At 24.9% G+C, this 7090-nt stretch overlaps 1 protein-coding gene across 3 annotated transcripts in view; it reads right to left on the reverse strand.

The window, feature by feature from the left end:
- The window catches only part of LOC117178966, a 168121-nt gene that overhangs the window by 114236 nt on the left and 46795 nt on the right, over positions 1 to 7090 (reverse strand). For 2 of the 3 annotated variants that reach the window (XM_033370562.1, XM_033370559.1), the window contains exon 1: positions 1881 to 2231. The exons of the other annotated variant lie outside the window; for it this stretch is intronic. The gene's annotated coding sequence lies outside the window, so the exon portion shown is untranslated. Of the gene's footprint in view, positions 1 to 1880; positions 2232 to 7090 lie in introns of those variants that run through there. 3 annotated transcript variants of the gene reach the window in all.

Raw genomic sequence — 7090 nt, forward strand, 5'->3', positions numbered from 1 at the left:
CAATAATCGAAGTTTCGTTGGACTGTTGTTATAACTCTCGACCCTAGACGCTTAGAGAGACTCTTTTTGTAGATTATTAGGAGATAATGCAATAGGGCACCACAACTGCGATGTAGAACACGATGCGGTAGAAAATTCAATTGACTAAGTATGGGTCACTGAGGTTAGGGATATAATTTAGAAGTTAAAAAACAGTCAGGCAGCTGTGTAGCCCGCATTTGTAACTTTTAAATCATAAAAATAAAATTGGAAATGAGAACATTCCGTGTTTTTAACGGCAGAATTTGCAATAAAATATTTAATAACAAAAAAATTTTTACAGAATGCGCATTTTTTTAAAGGAGACAATGCATCTACGTCTGTTTTAACTCCAATGCATGTTATGAAATGTAATAATATATATTTATGAAAATGATAGACAATTTGAGGGACAAACTCGAGTGCGAAGTACGAGATACGTGATGATAATGTGTTCGTTAAAGCCAAAGGAGCTTTAACAAAAGAGAATTCACAATCACTACATTACTGTTGTCGATATTTTGATTCCCGAGAAACAACAGTCGCGCATTTTTATTAAAAATTAATCTTTTTCAGTTTCAAAATTCAACTATTTAGTTATAAATTTTTAGAAAAACGAAAATGTAAACTAAAAACTAATCATATTTAAATATAGGCGTATATCCCATCTATTACTCAAACTCTTTAGTTAAAAATGCATGTAATTTGTTGTAAATTCGTTTTTTTTCGGTACAAAATTAATATTTTTATTTCAAAAATTCAATTTTTTGATTGGAAATTTAACTGTTTGATAGAAAATTAAACTTTTTTTGTTTGAAGCTGACCTTTTTGACAATTTTGTTCTTCTTTGACTAAAAAGTTTTTGTTGGTTGAAGATTTCTCTTTTTTAATTAAAAAATGCAACCCTTTGGTAGAAAGTTCATCTTTTTTGTTTGAAAGTGCAAATTTTTTTTATGTAAATTTTTTTTTTTAACTCGACCCTGTAGATGAAAATTCATCTTCTTGGTTAAAATTTTTTGTTTTGGTTGAGAATTCAATTTTTTAACTAAATGCTTAAATAAATATAGGAAGAACCTGTCTCGAAGATGTTGTAAGTTCTTCCTATATTTATTTCTAAATTATCCACATGGTAAAAAATACAACAATTTTGTTTTAAAAAATCATCCTTTCTGGTTGAATATTCGTCTCTTTGAGTTGAAAATTATAATTCAAAATTTTTATTAAAAATTAATATTGTGTTGAAAATTCAACTGAAATAATTCTTAATTGAAATTCAACTTTTCTTTTAAAAATTTATCTTTTTAATTTTAAAATTCACCTATTTTAGTAAAAATTTAATGTTTTCTGTACAATGAGATTACTGTTTGATTGAAAATGAATCTTCTTTTGTTGATGATTCGACTATTCTGTTTGAAACTCGTTTTTTCTGGTTTAATTCAACTGTTTTTCATCTGGGTTAAAATACCGACGAGGATATTTTTTCTTGAGAAATTCATGATTCATATTTCTCGGTTGAAAATTTAACTCCTCTGTTGATTCATAAAAAACAGTCAGATTTTGCCATTCACCCAAACTTATTTTTAGATGACCCCTGAATAAAGTCAAACAAAAAATGTAATCGGAAAAAATTACATAAGTCAGCAGGACGCGGGGGGAGGGGGTAAAAATATTTTTTAAGGAAAATTAAAGACATAGTGACATTAGTGGATAATTGCGAGGAAGTGACTTTTTTTTATCGAAGTAATAGAAAAATACTATAATCGGTGAAAGAAGTTTGAAATAGTGTCAAAAGTGTGTGTTTGTTGTGTGTGTGTGTGTGTGAGTCCAAGGTTTATATTTTATATCTAAAATTGAAATCATACCTAATAGGATTGATCCAGAATTGAAAATAGGAAATAATCCTCTTCTTTCCTGACTTTCGAAAATTGAAAACACTCAATAGTCGCTAGAGCGAAACGACTTGCGACACACGAATACACATTACACAGCCGTACTTATTAAACGTTATTATTTCCTTTTATTTTCCAACACAGGAATCAAAGTCACACACTATTACCAATTTTAATTAATTTTTGTATTGTATCACGCTTTTCCGAAAGTTTAATTTATTTCCCTTTTATTTTAAATATTAATAAAAAGGAAGAAAATGAAAGAGTTTTCGTTCGAAGACTGCAGAGAGAGTGAGTCGCTCACGCGAACCTTTCTGTACGGCTGTACAGCTGCAACTGTTTCTACTTGAGTACTTCGTGCCTCATGCCTCATGCCTTCTTCTACTTATGCCTCTGGCGAGTTCAGTCCTTCCAGTGTCCGCACGGGACTGGAAAAGCGATAGGCTTTTGGAACAGCAAAAAAACTAATTTCGGGATTTCGGTATTAAAATAAAACACAAAAAAATATTTATCCAAAAGTTCACAGTATACAAAGAACTCAAAAATGGGAAACAGCGTAATTATTTCACGAAAGAGACGGAAGACTAAAACTCTATTTTTACATTTAGCAAAGAAGAAATAATATTTTTATAAGAAATAGCATAATTCAATGTGCGTGTAGATTTTCGAATAGAGGGAAAAGTAAGGGACGCCTGAAAAATCCCGAAAAATAAAATTGCCGGATTTAAGCAATTGAATATTTTTTCTGAAATATTATCTATTTATTAAAAATACTACAATCAAATATTTTTATCAAAGAAATTTATTTTAGTGATTAAAGATTTAAAGTTTCTAAAATTATTGTTTTAATTTAAAATAACAATAATTCAAACAAATTTCATCCAAAAAAATATTTGTTAAATTATTGTTATTCTAAATTTAAAAAGTAATTTTAGAAACTTTAAAAATTAGATATATTTTTTTTATAATATGTGATTATTGTATTTTTAATTTTGAAAATTCAGTAAGTTTCTATTTCGGATATTTTATAATTTGGCAATTTCCTGTCGGGAATTTTAATTTTCAACAACATAATAAACTGTCAGGAATCTTATTATTTGGAAAGTTTTCAGTTCGGTAATATTATAAACTGCTCGGAAAATTTATTATTCGGAAATTTTTCAATTCAGTAATTTTATTATTCTGGAATCTTATAATAAGGAAATTTTTTTATTTGGTAATTTTATTAATCGGGAATTTCATTATTCGGTAACTTTCTTATTCGAGAATTTTTCAATTCGGGAATTTTATAACTCGGAAATTTTCTATTTCGGAAATTTTATTATTAAGAAATTTGATAAATTTCCCATTCCGGAATTCCATGATTCGAAAGTTTTCAAATTATTGGAAAATTTTGTAACAGGAATTTCACAATTATCTAGGAAGTTTTCCAATTTAAAAATTTTATTATTCGGGAATTTAACAATTCGGAAACTTTATTATCAGGGAATTTTCCAATTCGTCAATTTTATTATTCGGGAATTTTATAATTCTGAAATCCCGCAGTATCGGGAATTTTATTTTTGGGGATTTTTCAGTCGTCCCAAAAATAATTTTTACCAGAAAATAAAAATTTGGAATAACTATTTCTTTTTTAGATTTATTTCTTTATTTGTTTTTAAGTTGACATAAATACAATTTTGCTAAGATTATAAAGAAAATTTTAAAAGATTTTGGAAATGTTTAGATGCCAAATAAAAATATTAACAAAAAAGTTAAACCTCAATAAAATAGTTGAATTTTTCAACAAAAACGATGAAAGATCAACAAAAAATATAATAGTTTATCTTTCAATCCAAAAAGATTTTTATTTGAAATCGATAACAGTTAAATGTCAAAAAAATATTTTTAAAGTAGTTTAATCCTCAAATAAAAAAGATTAAATTTGAATTATACTTTTGCATTTGTAACGAGAATAGATTATATATTAAAAAAAAAAAGAATTTTCTACAAAACAGTTTAGTTTTTTAAGCCGAGAATATGAATTTTCAACCAAAAAAATTAATTTTCGAACAAATAATTTAATTTTTAACCGAACACATAAATTTTCTATCAAGATTAATTTTTTACTAAAAAAAAACCAAATTACAGGCCCTAAATAAAAAAACAATAAATTTTCAACAAAATAGTTGAATGCTCCACCAACAAAATTGTTGGATTTGCAACAAAAAAAAAGATTTTTCAGTCAAGATAGAAAAGAATTTGGGGCAAATTACGATTTGAAGGAAAAACAATTTTTAATAGAAAATTTTTGAACATTTCAGAAATCTAAAAAAAATATATCGAAAATTTGTAAGAAACTTTTTTTTTATTTTACAGAATTTTACGAAAAATCTTTTAAAAAATTTTTTAATTAATAAATATCCTTTAAACTGACTTTAATTATTCCGAAAATTATATTAAAATATTCCAAATTCATTTTTGACAATTTTCGAAGTCTTTTTTAAAGTTTTCAAACCATTTAAAATTTTGAAAAAATTTTACAAAATTAAAAAAATTACGTTCACGTCTTCCAGATTCATTTTTGACCATTTTGGAAATCTTTCATAAAAACATTCTTCTGAACTAAATTTTTTAAATTAAACAATCATTAGAAATCTACACTTTTTTAAATATGTTGAAATCTTTTTAAATAAAAAATTTCTTCGAATCTTTTCAAATGTTCTTGATTCTGTATATTTTAATATCTAATCTAAAATTTGAATAATCTAATAATCTAGATTATAATCTATAATATTCTAAACTTCTTGCATCAAAAAATAATAAATCTAAAAATAAAATAATTTTCACTTGCAATACTGAATATTAAACAAAAAAATGAATTTTTAACGAAAAAGAAGATTTTACACCAAAGAAAATAAATATTCTATTCAAAAATATAATTTCAAGTAAGCTACATGTATTTTAAACTAAGTAAATCAATATTTAATTAAATAATATACATTTTTCACAAAAAATTGAATTGCTTTATTTTTAGTTTAAAAACTTAACTTTCAAACGAAAAACGAAGTAATTTTTAACAAAATTGTTATAGTTTCAATCAAAGTAATCCACTTTTCACCAAATTTGAATTGTATAAAAAAATATATATTTTCAAAAAAAATGAAATAAGTCAATTTTCAGTTCAAGTTTAGCTTTCCCCGGTTTTATAAATATAGTACATAAATAGTTAAGAAAATCATATAAAATAATATTTTTAATTTATTTCGTGAATAAATAAAACTAAATAACAAAAAAAAAATTAGTAGAACTAGTACAGCATGATTATTTTTTGATGGTAGTATTTCCCATTGTTAAATACTTGTGAAAGTTTTATAAAGCATAATGAATGGTTAAATACAATATATTTAGTAAACTTAATTCATTAATTTAAACTTTTGAAATTTTAAAAATATTTCAATATATTCAAATACTAAATTTTAGTGTAAAAAATGACAAAACTTTTAAATTTTCTAAACAACCTTTGTCATTTGTTATTCAACATTTTATCCTGATTTTATAAACAAAATATAAAACCAGATTATCAGTGTGGACATTTAAAAACAAAAAGAATCAACTGTTGTTATAATTTTTACCAGTGATAAATATTGATAAAAATTTGTTTATAGTCTATATAATAAAAAATCAAAATATGTTATTAGTTATTATTTCTCGAATCTTTAATAAATTATATTAACAAATGGTTATTTTACATTTTTATTATCCACATCGCATCACTTGCAAAATAATTAAAGGAAAAATGATAAAACAATTCATTTCTTCTTGACTTTAAAAATCCACACTCGAAATCTGTTTATATATTAAATTATATTTTTCTAAAAATAAACAAACAATATCGAATAAGGAATTTTTGACACTAAAAATATATTTTGTAATATAATTGGAGGAGGTGTATTAGAAAATATATTATAGAAACATTAGAAAAGATGTGACCTAAAAATCCAATGCCTGGAAGCACACTTTTCCTTAACCGCAACTGATTTACGATTATTTTCGGAATTAAACGATTTATTGAATTTTCAACGCTCTGAAGTACTTTGAGGAAGGTCGTGCGTGGTTTGGCATAGTTGAATTGTGGAAACTGAATTTAAAATACATTATAAAGTAATATGAAATAAATTTTCTGTTAAAATTTCAGAACTTCTATAGGCATTAATTTAGGTCATTTTGGATCAATTCAATTATGAAAATGGTGATTGTATTATGTATCTATTGTCTTCTAGAGTATGATTTGCGCAACATCTTATGTTTTGATTTTCAATTCCTTCAACATCCAAATTTGGGGCGTTAAAATTAAGCCAAATATACAAATTTTTTCATTTTTAAGTCATAATTTCAAAAGGAAAATTAAGAAAGCTTGCCTCCATAAAATTTTGCGAAATTTTCATATTGTGCGACTGAACGAGTGCCCTATTAAAAATTGGCATTTACTTTGAAACATTTTTTTCAAGCTTTTGACATCATCAAGAAATTATTAAATTAAAGTTCGATAGTTGAAGTACAAAATTCATCAAAAATCGGACTTATTAAGCTTTCCAAGGGTGTTTTAAAATTAATTTTATCTGTATTTCGAACGGCGCTATCACCTTTTAAATTCAATGCTAATTTTTAATAGGTCACTCGGTTAGCATAGCGGTCCGATACTATCGTTACCGTGTATCCAATTTTTTCAAAGAAAAGTATATTGGTTGAGCAGAATTTTAAAAATGTGGAACACTTTATGAAGGCAAGATTAAAAAATTTTTTTTTGGGTAGAATTATTATATAAAAAAGCAAAAAGTTTAATTATTGGATTATTTTCGTAAGTTATTTTCAACGGATTTTCTTTAAAATATCTTCCTTAATTGTGAATATTGAATTATCACGTGAGAAAGACAAACATAAAATTCCAACTTTTAAGAAATTTGGTATTTCAATTTTTTATTTTCATTTCAAGTTAAATGGCTCGAATAAAAAAATCCTTAAGATCAATTTCGTTAAATATCAAATTGAGAAATTTGTTTTCCTAATTCCTGTCAAGACTTGAAATTGAAGTACAAAATTCCATGTACTTGAAGTTACGAACGTTCATTTGAACGAAATTAAAAAAAATTATTTTTCAATTTTTTTTTTGCCTAAATCAATTAGGACGGCAAAAAAAATAT

The sequence above is a fragment of the Belonocnema kinseyi genome, chromosome 8 (assembly GCF_010883055.1).
Source record: "Belonocnema kinseyi isolate 2016_QV_RU_SX_M_011 chromosome 8, B_treatae_v1, whole genome shotgun sequence".
Lineage (NCBI taxonomy): Eukaryota > Metazoa > Arthropoda > Insecta > Hymenoptera > Cynipidae > Belonocnema > Belonocnema kinseyi.